The sequence below is a fragment of the Salmo salar genome, chromosome 14 (genome assembly GCF_965601325.2).
Source record: "Salmo salar chromosome 14, fSalSal1, whole genome shotgun sequence".
NCBI lineage: Eukaryota > Metazoa > Chordata > Actinopteri > Salmoniformes > Salmonidae > Salmo > Salmo salar.
The window spans coordinates 43,782,478-43,797,500 of NC_138304.1; the positions used below are offsets into that span (position 1 = coordinate 43,782,478).

The 15,023-nt window shown below is 44.9% G+C and overlaps 1 protein-coding gene across 13 annotated transcripts in view; it reads right to left on the minus strand.

The window, feature by feature from the left end:
- The window catches only part of LOC106569640 (muscleblind-like protein 1), a 117,580-nt gene that overhangs the window by 22,995 nt on the left and 79,562 nt on the right, over nt 1-15,023 (minus strand). The gene's annotated exons all lie outside the window — the stretch shown is intronic.

The window sequence follows — 15,023 nt, forward strand, 5'->3', positions numbered from 1 at the left end:
CTGCATCTGTGTGTCTGTGTGTCTGCACCTGTGTGTCTGTGTGTCTGAGCCTGTGTGTCTGTGTGTCTGTGTCTGTGTCTGTGTGTCTGTATCTGTGTGTCTGTGTGTCTGTGTCTGTGTGTCTGTGTGTCTGTGTATCTGTGTCTGTGTGTCTGTGTGTCTGTGTCTGTGTGTCTGTGTGTCTGCATCTGTGTGTCTGTATCTGTGTGTCTGTGTGTCTGAGCCTGTGTCTGTGTGTCTGTGTGTCTGCATCTGTGTGTCTGTGTCTGTGTGTCTGTGTCTGTGTGTCTGAGCCTGTGTCTGTGTGTCTGCATCTGTGTGTCTGCATCTGTGTGTCTGCATCTGTGTGTCTGCATCTGTGTGTCTGTGTGTCTGAATCTGTGTGTCTGCATCTGTGTGTCTGCATCTGTGTGTCTGCATCTGTGTGTCTGCATCTGTGTGTCTGTGTGTCTGCATCTGTGTGTCTGTGTGTCTGCATCTGTGTGTCTGTGTCTGTGTGTCTGTGTGTCTGCATCTGTGTGTCTGTGTATCTGTGTCTGTGTGTCTGTGTGTCTGAGCCTGTGTCTGTGTGTCTGCATCTGTGTGTCTGTGTCTGAGCCTGTGTCTGTGTGTCTGCATCTGTGTGTCTGTGTCTGAGTGTCTGTATCTGTGTGTCTGTGTCTGTGTGTCTGCATCTGTGTGTTTGTGTGTCTGTGTGTCTGTGTCTGTGTGTCTGTGTGTGTCTGTGTGTCTGTGTGTCTGTGTGTCTGTATCTGTGTGTCTGTGTGTGTCTGTGTGTCTGTATCTGTGTGTCTGTATCTGTGTGTCTGTGTGTGCGTCTGTGTGTCTGTGTGTCTGTGTCTGTTTGTCTGCGTCTGTGTGTCTGTGTCTGTTTGTCTGTGTCTGCATACATGTGTGTGTTCAGTTCAGAAGAGGGTCTCTGTGGCCCTGTGGGACCACCACCCAGATATCCAGCTAGGTTATCTGGAGGTAGAAACACAACACATTCATATTACATTTACATTACATTTAAGTCATTTAGCAGACGCTCTTATCCAGAGCGACTTACAAAATGGTGCATTCACCTTATGATATCCAGTGGAACAACCACTTTACAATAGTGCATCTAAATCTTTTAAACGGGGGGGGGGGGGGGGTTAGAAGGATTACTTTATCCTATCCTAGGTATTCCTTAAAGAGGTGGGGTTTCAGGTGTCTCCGGAAGGTGGTGATTGACTCCGCTGTCCTGGCGTCGTGAGGGAGCTTGTTCCACCATTGGGGTGCCAGAGCAGCGAACAGTTTTGACTGGGTGGATGAACGCAGTGGTGGATGAACGCAGTGCCCTTGTTTGGGTGTAGGGCCTGATCAGAGCCTGAAGGTATGGAGGTGCCGTTCCCTTCACAGCTCCGTAGGCAATCACCATGGTCTTGTAGCGGATGCGAGCTTCAACTGGAAGCCAGTGGAGAGAGCGGAGGAGCGGGGTGACGTGAGAGAACTTGGGAAGGTTGAACACCAGACGGGCTGCGGCGTTCTGGATGAGTTGTAGGGGTTTAATGGCACAGGCAGGGAGCCCAGCCAACAGCGAGTTGCAGTAATCCAGACGGGAGATGACAAGTGCCTGGATTAGGACCTGCGCCGCTTCCTGTGTGAGGCAGGGTCGTACTCTGCGAATGTTGTAGAGCATGAACCTACAGGATCGGGTCACCGCCTTGATGTTAGTGGAGAACGACAGGGTGTTGTCCAGGATCACGCCATGGTTCTTAGCACTCTGGGAGGAGGACACAAGGGAGTTGTCAACCGTGATGGCGAGATCATGGAACGGGCAGTCCTTCCCCGGGAGGAAGAGCAGCTCCGTCTTGCCGAGGTTCAGCTTGAGCTGGTGATCCGTCATCCACACTGATATGTCTGACAGACATGCAGAGATGCGATTCGCCGCCTGGTTATCAGAAGGGGGAAAGGAGAAGATTAATTGTGTGTCGTCTGCATAGCAATGATAGGAGAGACCATGTGAGGATATGACAGAGCCAAGTGACTTGGTGTATAGCGAGAATAGGAGAGGGCCTAGAACAGAGCCCTGGGGGACACCAGTGGTGAGAGCGCATGGTGCGGAGACAGATTCTCGCCACGCCACCTGGTAGGAGCGACCTGTCAGGTAGGACGCAATTCAAGCGTGGGCAGCGCCGGAGATGCCCAACTCGGAGAGGGTGGAGAGGAGGATCTGATGGTTCACAGTATCAAAGGCAGCAGATAGGTCTAGAAGGATGAGAGCAGAGGAGAGAGAGTTAGCTTTAGCAGTGCGGAGAGCCTCCGTGACACAGAGAAGAGCAGTCTCAGTTGAATGCCCAGTCTTGAAACCTGACTGATTAGGATCAAGAAGGTCATTCTGAGAGAGATAGCAGGAGAGCTGGCCAAGGACGGCACGTTCAAGAGTTTTGGAGAGAAAAGAAAGAAGGGATACTGGTCTGTAGTTGTTGACATCGGAGGGATCGAGTGTAGGTTTTTTCAGAAGGGGTGCAACTCTCGCTCTCTTGAAGACGGAAGGGACGTAGCCAGCGGTCAAGGATGAGTTGATGAGCGAGGTGAGAAGGTCTCCGGAAATGGTCTGGAGAAGAGAGGAGGGGATAGGGTCAAGTGGGCAGGTTGTTGGGCGGCCGGCCGTCACAAGACGCGAGATTTCATCTGGAGAGAGAGGGGAGAAAGAGGTCAAAGCACAGGGTAGGGCAGTGTGAGCAGGACCAGCGGTGTCGTTTGACTTAGCAAACGAGGATCGGATATCGTCAACCTTCTTTTCAAAATGGTTGACGAAGTCATCCGCAGAGAGGGAGGAGGGGGGGGGGAGGGGGAGGAGGATTCAGGAGGGAGGAGAAGGTAGCAAAGAGCTTCCTAGGGTTAGAGGCAGATGCTTGGAATTTAGAGTGGTAGAAAGTGGCTTTAGCAGCAGAGACAGAAGAGGAGAATGTAGAGAGGAGTGAGTGAAAGGATGCCAGGTCCGCAGGGAGGCGAGTTTTCCTCCATTTCCGCTCGGCTGCCCGGAGCCTTGTTCTGTGAGCTCGCAATGAGTCGTCGAGCCACGGAGCAGGAGGGGAGGACCGAGCCGGACTGGAGGATAGGGGACAGAGAAAATCAAAGGATGCAGAAAGGGAGGAGAGGAGGGTTGAGGAGGCAGAATCAGGAGATAGGTTGGAGAAGGTTTGAGCAGAGGGAAGAGATGATAGGATGGAAGAGGAGAGAGTAGCGGGAGAGAGAGAGCGAAGGTTGGGACGGCGCAATACCATCCGAGTAGGGGCAGAGTGAGAAGTGTTGGATGAGAGCAAGAGGGAAAAGGATACAAGGTAGTGGTCGGAGATTTGGAGGGGAGTTGCAATGAGATTAGTAGAAGAACAGCATCTAGTAAAGATGAGGTCAAGCGTATTGCCTGCCTTGTGAGTAGGGGGGGAAGGTGAGAGGGTGAGGTCAAAAGAGGAGAGGAGTGGAAAGAAGGAGGCAGAGAGGAATGAGTCAAAGGTAGACGTGGGGAGGTTAAAGTCACCCAGAACTGTGAGAGGTGAGCCATCCTCAGGAAAGGAACTTATCAAGGCGTCAAGCTCATTGATGAACTCGCCAAGGGAACCTGGAGGGCGATAAATGATAAGGATGTTAAGCTTGAAAGGGCTGGTAACTGTGACAGCATGGAATTCAAATGAGGAGATAGACAGATGGGTCAGGGGAGAAAGAGAGAATGTCCACTTGGGAGAGATGAGGATTCCAGTGCCACCACCCCGCTGGCTCGATGCTCTAGGGGTATGCGAGAACACGTGGGTAGACGAAGAGAGAGCAGTAGGAGTAGCAGTGTTATTTGTGGTAATCCATGTTTCCGTCAGCGCCAGGAAGTCTAGGGACTGGAGGGTAGCATAGGCTGAGATGAACTCAGCCTTGTTGGCTGCAGACTGGCAGTTCCAGAGGCTGCCGGAGACCTGGAACTCCACGTGGGTCGTGCGCGCTGGGACCACCAGGTTAGAGTGGCAGCGGCCACGCGGTGTGAAGCGTTTGTATGGCCTGTGCAGAGAGGAGAGAACAGGGATAGACAGACACATAGTTGACAAGCTACAGAAGTGTTGTTTCTTGTATTATTGTCTCCTGTGTCTTTAGAGAACTGTTTCACTTTGATATCCTTTTTCTTCTGTCCTGATTTTCTCTTTATTTTCTTCTGTTAACTAGATATTCTTTATATTATATTCATATGATAGAGATATCGCGTCACAATATGAAGTCAAACGTCAAAACACTCGTGCCAAGAGTTGATGAACTAAGAGAGACAGTCTATGCGGTCTGCTGTCAATACACAGTGCCAAGAAAGAAGGGTGCAGTAGCAGAAATCCTGGAGGACTGGGGTCAGGATACTTCAAGTGTGACACACGCACACACACAGGCACACACACACAGGAGTCATGATCATGTAACAGGTGCCAGACACACATAGGCCTGTTCTTTACATTGATATTTATTTACATATATGTATTTATTTACAGGATATTCCATGGGCTGTGTCTGTCTGGCCTGCCACCTGGCTGCATCTCAATACGGGACCTTAGAATTCTAAACGTTCTATCTGAGATGGTTGGCTTTAAAACCTGTTATGGCTAGGGGGCAGTATTTTCACGGCCGGATAAAAAACGTACCCGATTTAATCTGATTATTACTCCTGCCCAGAAACTAGAATATGCATATAATTATTAGCTTTGGATAGAAAACACTCCAAAGTTTCTAAAACTGTTTGAATGGTGTCTGTGAGTATAACAGAACTAATTTGGCAGGCCAAAACCTGAGAAGATTCTGTACAGGAAGTACCCTGTCTGACCATTTCTTGGCCTGCTTGATTATCTCTATCCAATACAGGGGATCTCTGCTGTTACGTGACACTTCCTACGGCTCCCATGGGCTCTCAGAAGGCGGCAAAAAGCTGAATCGTGGCTTTGCAGGCTCTGGCTGAAAAACAGTAGCGCGTTTGGATAGTGGCCGGTCAGAGTACTATGAGACTGAGGCTCGTGCACGAGTCGACTCTTTCGTCTTTGAACGAAAACCACCACTCCCGGTCGGAATATTATCGCTTTTTTACGAGAAAAATTGCATAAAAATTGATTTTAAACAGAGGTTGACATGCTTCGAAGTACGGTAATGGAATATTTCAATTTTTTTTGTCACGAAATGCGTCATGCACGTGACCCTTCGTCACCCTTGGATAGTGTCTTGAACGCACGAACAAAACGCCGCTATTTGGATATAACTATGGATTATTTTGAACCAAACCAACATTTGTAATTGAAGTAGAAGTCCTGGGAGTGCATTCTGACGAAGAACACCAAAGGTAATCAAACTTTTCTAATAGTAAATCGGAGTTTGGTCAGGGCTAAACTTGGTGGGTGTCAAAATAGCTAGCCGTGATGGCTGGGCTATCTACTCAGAATATTGCAAAATGTGCTTTCACCGAAAAGCAATTTTAAAATCGGACACCTCAATTGCACAAAGGAGTTCTGTATCTATAATTCTTAAAATAATTGTTATGCTTTTTGTGAACGTTTATCGTGAGTAATTTAGTACATTTTTAGTAAATTCACCGGAAGTTTGCGGGGGGTATGCTAGTTCTGAACGTCACATGCTAATGTAAAAAGCTGGTTTTTGATATAAATATGAACTTGATTGAACAAAACATGCATGTATTGTATAACATAATGTCCTAGGAGTGTCATCTGATGAAGATCATCAAAGGTTAGTGCTGCATTTAGCTGTGGTTTTGTTTTTTGTGACATTATATGCTAGCTTGAAAAATGGGTGTCTGATTATTTCTGGCTGGGTACTCTGCTGACATAATCTGATGTTTTGCTTTCGCTGTAAAGCCTTTTTGAAATCGGACAGTGTGGTTAGATAAAGGAGAGTCTTGTCTTTAAAATGCTGTAAAATAGTAATATGTTTGAAAAATTGAAGTTTTTGTATTTTTGAGGAATTTGTAATTCGCGCCACGCCTATCATTGGATATTGGAGCAGGTGTTCCGCTAGCGGAACCTCTAGATGTAAAAGGTTAAAGTTGCAAACCCTCAATGGTTTGAATGGTGTGAGAAATTTATTTTATAATCTCGTATTCTTTTTAACTTAACAACATGAATTGGGGGTATTTAGAGTTGTATATAGGCAGAGAATACAGTACAGAATATATGTCCATAACTCAATTTTGACCGAAATGCAGACAATTCCACGTTATAATTCCAAGCTCTCCATTAGTCTAACATGGTTAGCTGTTTTTTCCTCCTTCCCTTCATTGGCACTGACATGAAACACTTGGACAGGTGAAAGGAAGCGAGTTCCTTTGTGAACGTTCTCCATATTGCATTCATCCTGTGTTTTCTGGTCAGTGCAGATGAAGGAAATGAGATAAGGAGAGGAAACCACATTAGACAATTGAGATGCACGCTCAGAAGTTACCCCACTCAGATACAGGCAGGACGAATTTGCAGTTTCACATGTTGAGCTTAAATTTCACATGTGAAACCATATTTTCACATGTATTAAACTTATAGTTCACATGTTAACACCCCCTTTTCACATGAGAAGAAAAAACGCGAAATTCACAGAAAATCTCACTTTCACATGTGGAATTGCAAGTTCACATGTGAAAATCAATCACATATGAAAATCAATCACATGTGAAAATCTTATTTGCAGTTTCACATGTAAGAAAACTCCACATGTGGAATTGTAAGTTCACATGTGGTGGTGAAATAGTGTTATTCTCCTCACATGTGTAAAGGTGGTGTTAACATGTTTCAATATCAATGTTTCCACATGTGGAATTATTAATTATTTTTGTGTAAAAATCTTAAATTACAGCTCTGAGCAAATTATGAATTTGAATCATTTGACAGCCTCAGTTGACCTTAAAATGTGAAAATGAACATGGGAAAGTATGGAGGAAATGAACACAGGAAAGTACGGAGGAAATGAACACAGGAAAGTACGGAGGAAATGAACACAGGAAAGTACGGAGGAAATGAACACAGGAAAGTACGGAGGAAATGAACACAGGAAAGTACGGAGGAAATGAACACAGGAAAGTACGGAGGAAATGAACACAGGAAAGTACGGAGGAAATGAACACAGGAAAGTACGGAGGAAATGTACGGAGGAAATGAACACAGGAAAGTACGGAGGAAATGAACACAGGAAAGTACGGGGAAATGAACACAGGAAAGTACGGAGGAAATGAACACAGGAAAGTACGGAGGAAATGAACACAGGAAAGTACGGAGGAAATGAACACAGGAAAGTACGGAGGAAATGAACACAGGAAAGTACAGAGGAAATGAACACAGGAAAGTACGGAGGAAATGAACACAGGAAAGTACGAGGAAATGAACACAGGAAAGTATGGAGGAAATGAACACAGGAAAGTACGGAGGAAATGAACACAGGAAAGTATGGAGGAAATGAGTCGGTCATGATTGCTCATGGTCACATGATGATGTAGCCCCGCCTGTGACTTGGTCGAATGGTCAAGATGTTGGCTTCAAATGAAATGAAATCAAATGTTATTGGTCACATACACATGGTTAGCAGATGTTATTGGTCACATACACATGGTTAGCAGATGTTAATGCGAGTGTAGCGAAATGCTTGTGCTTCTAGTTCTGACAGTGCAGTAATACCTAACAAGTAATCTAACAATTACACAACAACTACCTGATACACACAAATCTAAAGGGATGAATAAGAATATGTACATATAAATATATTCAACCCATTCCGTGTGAGACCCGGGTTCTGATACCACGTGTCTGAGTCATGTGAAACGTCACACATCTGTTTCTCACATGTGATTTGTTCACGTGTTTTTTTTTCCCCCTCTGTTCTTTTCACATCATTTTTTTTAATGTGCTTTTTTTGTAAGGTTTGAGTCAATCACAACAACAACAGGAGCCGTTATGTCTCGGTATAGTGTGTGTGTGTGTGTGTGTGTGTGTGTGTGTGTGTGTGTGTGTGTGTGTGTGTGTGTGTGTGTGTGTGTGTGTGTGTGTGTGTGTGTGTGTGTGCGCGCGCGTGCGTGCGTGCGTGTGCGCATGTGCTTTATGCCTCATGGACAGTGTCTGTTACAAGCAGACGTCTACACAGACATCTGACTTGTTGAAACTTGAGACACAGAAATGTGAACAACTGGGTCAAATCATGGTGCCTGCCTCAGCAGTCTGCTGTATGACTGGCTAGCTTGTTAAAACACTGTCGCTAAGTCCTATCACTGCTAACCTGAATTACAACAGAGACACAGCTAAACGACTAACATGTAAAAGGTTGAAAGCCTCAACATTTTTACTCTTTCAAGCTAAATGGTGCATGCAAGGCAGAAGGGATACTCTATGCAATGGTAACACCACCAAGCTAACAGGAGTTATGACTGTAAACATTTTGACAGAGGTTAAAAGAGAGGCCATACTGAAGCATCAATGCCGTTCTTAGACTGGACTAATGGACTAACTGGCTAAAGTGCAAACACAGTGAGTCAGAAACTCGGAGGGAGACTATGCCAAGCTTATTTTGAAAGAGGTTCTGAAAATAAGTTCTAAAACTGAGCAAAACCGAGCATATTCAATGCTACTAACCATAAGAACAAATCTCCATGAGCTGAACTGGCATTCCTAAGCATTCTGACACAGATAAGGGGCTTCTGAAACAGAGCTGCACCTCTACTAGCCAGTGACTGGCATGCAGGGGGGGTGAGAGGGCAGGGGGGCAAGGGGAGGGGCGCAGAGTAGTTAACAGGCCCCGAGGGTTCGCATTGCACTCACCCCACCTGACCCCATCCGTCCCACCTTGGATTTACCGCTGTGGCATTTGCCGAGGGAGGTCGTGTGTGACGACAGCCAACCCCCGTACTAGGAAACTTTCAGCCCTCTATTCTACTGAGCTATTTACTTTATGTTCATATTCTTTTCTTTTATTAGCTCTTATTGTTGTTGCATTGACGAGAGAGAACCTGCAAGTAAGCATTTCATTGGATGGTGTAAACCATGTGTATCCTGTACATACGATGAATACAACTTTAAACTTTAAATCAAAACAGTGGCTAAAGCAGGCTGCCATTTTGAATAGTGAAACGTCAGCCTGTGGAAGCTGGGAAGGGGACAGACAAAGTGAGTCACGTACTGTAGCATGAACCTGCGTCAGTGAAACGCTAGAACCTGCTGCATGACAAGTCCGTAGTGATGGTCAGAGGGAGAGGGAGAGAGAGAATTTAATTGAATTGAGAGAGAGGGGGGGAGCGAGAGGGTGGGTGGGAGAGGGAGGGAGAGATGGAGGAGGGGGAGGGAGAAAGAGAAAGAGAGAGAGAGAGAGAGAGAGAGAGAGAAGAATCCCAGCCATAACAACAGAAGAATCCCGGCCCTAACAACAGAAGAATCCCAGCCCTAACAACAGAAGAATCCCGGCCCTAACAACAGAAGAATCCCGGCCCTAACAACAGAAGAATCCCGGCCCTAACAACAGAAGAATCCCAGCCCTAACAACAGAAGAATCCCGGCCCTAACAACAGAAGAATCCCAGCCCTAACAACAGAAGAATCCCAGCCCTAACAACAGAAGAATCCCATCCCTAACAACAGAAGAATCCCGGCCCTAACAACAGAAGAATCCCGGCCCTAACAACAGAAGAATCCCGGCCCTAACAACAGAAGAATCCCGGCCCTAACAACAGAAGAATCCCAGCCCTAACAACAGAAGAATCCCAGCCCTAACAACAGAAGAATCCCAGCCCTAACAACAGAAGAATCCCAGCCCTAACAACAGAAGAATCCCAGCCCTAACAACAGAAGAATCCCGGCCCTAACAGAAGAATCCCAGCCCTAACAACAGAAGAATCCCAGCCCTAACAACAGAAGAATCCCAGCCCTAACAACAGAAGAATCCCGGCCCTAACAGAAGAATCCCAGCCCTAACAACAGAAGAATCCCAGCCCTAACAACAGAAGAATCCCGGCCCTAACAACAGAAGAATCCCGGCCATAACAACAGAAGAATCCCAGCCCTAACAACATCGAAATTTCTGGAATCCACGCTTGCTCCCTGATGCTCACAGATACATACAGGCAGAGACAATTATTAAGAATTATTGCATACAGGGAAGTCAGAAATGGAACACCACAGATTTAAAGGCATATAACCACTATTCAATAAGCAGAGGAAAAGCAAAGCACTCTACAACAATGACATTGTCTTCATTAAAATATCCTGTACATCTATATACAATGGTTCCTTATATCTGTCTCTGATGTAACTTATAATTAGTGTACCTTAATACAATGAGACCCACATTATGACAAGCAGCTGGATTGTACAGCTGTTTCATAGGAATAGTCTTTTAAATATAGCCTGGCAAATCTGAGGTCTCGCTTTCCTCTGCTGTTGAAAAACAAGCCTTATTCCACTGCTCTAAACAAGCCTTATTCCACTGCTCTAAACAAGCCTTATTCCACTGCTCTAAACAAGCCTTATTCCACTGCTCTAAACAAGCCTTATTCCACTGGTCTACATAAGCCTTATTCCACTGCTCTAAACAAGCCTTATTCCACTGCTCTAAACAAGCCTTATTCCACTGCTCTAAACAAGCCTTATTCCACTGCTCTAAACAAGCCTTATTCCACTGGTCTACATAAGCCTTATTCCACTGCTCTAAACAAGCCTTATTCCACTGCTCTAAACAAGCCTTATTCCACTGGTCTACATAAGCCTTATTCCACTGCTCTAAACAAGCCTTATTCCACTGCTCTAAACAAGCCTTATTCCACTGCTCTAAGCAAGCCTTATTCCACTGCTCTAAGCAAGCCTTATTCCACTGCTCTAAGCAAGCCTTATTCCACTGCTCTAAACAAGCCTTATTCCACTGCTCTAAACAAGCCTTATTCCACTGCTCTAAACAAGCCTTATTCCACTGCTCTAAGCAAGCCTTATTCCACTGCTCTAAGCAAGCCTTATTCCACTGCTCTAAGCAAGCCTTATTCCACTGCTCTAAGCAAGCCTTATTCCACTGCTCTAAACAAGCCTTATTCCACTGCTCTAAACAAGCCTTATTCCACTTCTCTAAAGTGCCATGTGGCCCAAAGGTGACTATTCAGCTCCAAATATTTTAAGAGACATAAATGGTTTATAATAATTTGGTCTATTTGCAAGTGGAGTATTTTTGTGTGTGATTCTAGATGTTTGTGAGAGACAGAGAATAGGTGTGGGGACACTGCAACCCTTCTAGCTGGATATTGTCACTCCTACATTCATCTCTCCTTCATTCTCTCCTCAGAATGAGAGACAATGCTCTTATTTGCTGTTAAACGGAGCAGGATGATTGGCTAGTGCAGCAAGTGCAGACACACACCATACTTTGTCACTGTGGGATTTAAGCAAACAATGAATCAGCCTGCAAAGAATGCTGGGAGGAGCCACATCCCTTCCTGTCAAGGCAAGAGGACGGAGTGTTGAGGAGATCTGAGTTTGTGTGTGTGTGTGTGTGTGTGTGTGTGTGTGTGTGTGTGTGTGTGTGTGTGTGTGTGTGTGTGTGTGTGTGTGTGTGTGTGTGTGTGTGTGTGTGTCTAGACAGAGAACAGAACCAGCAACAAGCTTTTAGACACCTGGGACGTTAGCACTGAGTCATCTAATCCCCACACACACCCACCCACCCACCCACCCACACCCACACCCACACAATTTCTCCACACACACACTTCTAAGTGCATAATCCGAACACAGGATAAGGGCTGTGTTTATGTAGAGAGAGCAACCAGCAGACCCCATCACAGTCTCTCAGTTTGACTGGTGGAGAACTCCCTTCACAGTGTCTGAGGATAGGAAGCTTTGACCTGCCACTACGGTTGGCCAGAAGTCACTGGGACAGAGAACAGAGATATGGCTTCTCATCGCTGATCACAACACAGCAGGCAACAAACACAGAGATATGGCTTCTCATTGCTGATCACAACACAGCAGGCAACAAACACAGAGATATGGCTTCTCATCGCTGATCACAACACAGCAGGCTAGAAACACAGAGATATGGCTTCTCATCGCTGATCACAACACAGCAGGCTAGAAACACAGAGATATGGCTTCTCATCGCTGATCACAACACAGCAGGCTACAAACACAGAGATACTGGGAAACTAACAAGACTGTGACTCCAATACAATGTAATGGACACACACACACACACACACACACACACACACACACACACACACACACACACACACACACACACACACACACACACACACACACACACACACACACACACACACACACACACACACACACACATGAAGACGTGTTTCTCTCATTTACCCCCTACTCCATCCTTAAACACAAAAATGGCACATACACTACCGGTCAAAAGTTTAGAACACCTACTCATTCAAGGGTTTTTCTTTATTTTTACTATTTTCTACATTGTAGAATAATAGTGAAGAAATCAAAACTATGAAATAACACATATGGAATCATGTAGTAAGCAAAAAAGTGTCAAACAAATCAAAATATATTTTATATTTGAGATTCTTCAAATAGCCACCTTTTGCCTTGATGACAGCTTTACACACTCTTGGCATTCTCTCAGCCAGCTTCATGAGGTAGTCACTTGGAATGCATTTCAATTAACAGGTGTGCCTTGTTAAAAATGAATTTGTGGAAGTTCATTCCTTCTTAATGCGTTTGAACCAATCAGTTGTGTTCTGACAAGGTAGCGGGGGTATACAGAAGATAGCCCTACTTGGTAAAAGACTAAGTCCATATTATGGCAAGAACAGCTGAAATAAGCAAAGAGAAACGACAGTCCATCATTACTTTAAGACATGAAGGTCAGTCAATACGGAAAATTTCAAGTGCAGTCGTAAAAACCATCAAGCGCTATGATGAAACTGGCTCTCATGAGGACCACCACAGGTATGGAAGACCCAGAGTTACCTCAGCTGCAGAGGATAAGTTCATTAGAGTTACCGGCCTCAGAAATTGCAGCCCAAATAAATGCTTCACAGAGTTCAAGTAACAGACACATCTCAACATCAACTGTTCAGAGGAGACTGCGTGAATCAGGCCTTCATGGTCGAATTGCTGCAAAGAAACTACTACTAAAGGACACCAATAAGAAGAGACTTGCTTGGGCCAAGAAACACGAGCAATGGACATTAGACTGGTGGAAATCTGTCCTTTGGTCTGGAGTCCAAATTGGATATTTTTGGTTCCAACCACCGTGTCTTTGAGACGTAAGAGTAGGTGAACAGATGATCTCCTCATGTGTGGTTCCAACCGTAAAGCATGGAGGAGGAGGTGGGATGGTGCTTTGCTGGTGAAATCGTCTGTTATTTATTTAGAATTCAAGGCACACTTAACCAGCATGGCTACCACAGCATTCTGCAGCGATACTCCATCCCATGTGGTTTGCGCTTAGTGGGACTATCATTAGTTTTTCAACAGGACAATGACCCAGCAAATCTCCAGGCTGTGTAAGGGCTATTTGACCAAGAAGGACAGCGATGGTGTGCTGCGTCAGATGATCTGGCCTCCACAATCCCCCGACCTCAACCCAACTGAGATGGTTTGGGATGAGTCAGACCGCAGAGTGAAGAAAAGCAGCTAAAAAATTAACTTTTAAGAAGGCACACTTGTGAATTGAAAAGCATTCCAGGTGACTACTGTCATGACGTTGCCCTCTTTGAGTACAGGGAGGACAGTTGACCCCCTCCCCCTTGCACCATCCCCCAACCTACCTCCCCCCACCCAGGCCCTGTGTGAAGGGGTTGTAAAATTCTAGAGGAGAATCTCTTGCCATATGGCCCAGTTGAGACACAGAGGGGTTTCATAGAGAGACACAGGAAATTCTTCCAACTCACAGAATTGGGGAACCGAACGACATTTATGTTCTGGAGAAGGTATGGAAGATTGGTGAAGAATCCAGCTACGAACTGGTCCGCTTGGTACAATTTTGTGATACTCAGAAGAGACAATATAGACATATTACCATAAAACTGTTTATATAATAGCCTCGGCTATGGGACTTGCATCCAAATGGTTGTATAGAATGTATTAATAAGGATAAAGCTATTTTGTAATACATTGAGATGCTGTGTACTGATGTTAATGTGATAGAATGTATTTATGTTCAAAGATTAAATCAGTCATCGGCACGCCCCCAGGGACACAGACAGGACCAGGCGTCATGTGACAAGCCTGTTCTATGTTCACTATAAAACCCCACCCTGATTTACTTTCTTCAGACCAGGCCTCCACTCCATTGCGAGTTGGCCAATAGGTTTGACCATCCAATTCCTCTACTGAAAGTGAACTATACCACGTGGTTAACTTTTAGACTATCGATACTGACAGAATAAGAACAAGTCTTTGATATTAATTATTAGTCTGCAGCTAAGTAAATTACATCATTGAACGCGAAGACCAACGAAACATCCACCCTATAACGACATTAATGAATGTCGCTTTGAAAGATCCATTCTAACCGAGAGAGAAAGAGAGAACTCTCCAACAGAACGACTCTCCAACAAGGATCCTGACGACACACTGAGCATAAATATATATTGATTGCAATTGTTCCCGAATGAGTGAGCGTTCATGTGCAAAGGATTAGCATATCAATTGTTAATATTAATGAACTCTGTGTGCCTCCTCAGCTGACCATTTATGACCCTTTTTAACAAGACACCAGCCATGCCTGTTTAGCCCACTAGGGCACATTACTCTACCAATTATTTGTGATGATAATTACTGTTTGTATGCTTTCTGTGAATTACTTAGTTTAGTAAATAAATGATTTTAAGACAATTGATGTATGGATGACTCTTAGTAAAGACTGGGTTCGTGCAGATACAACAATTTACGACGTTTGGAATGAGACTGGACTAGAGGTAAAATACACCATTTAAACCAGAAGATAATCGGCCTATATTATAATAGAATAGATTATTATAGTACAGGAAAGTTATATTAGGAAAATTATAGCTTTGTAATCTGAATATTCTCCTTGGTGCCC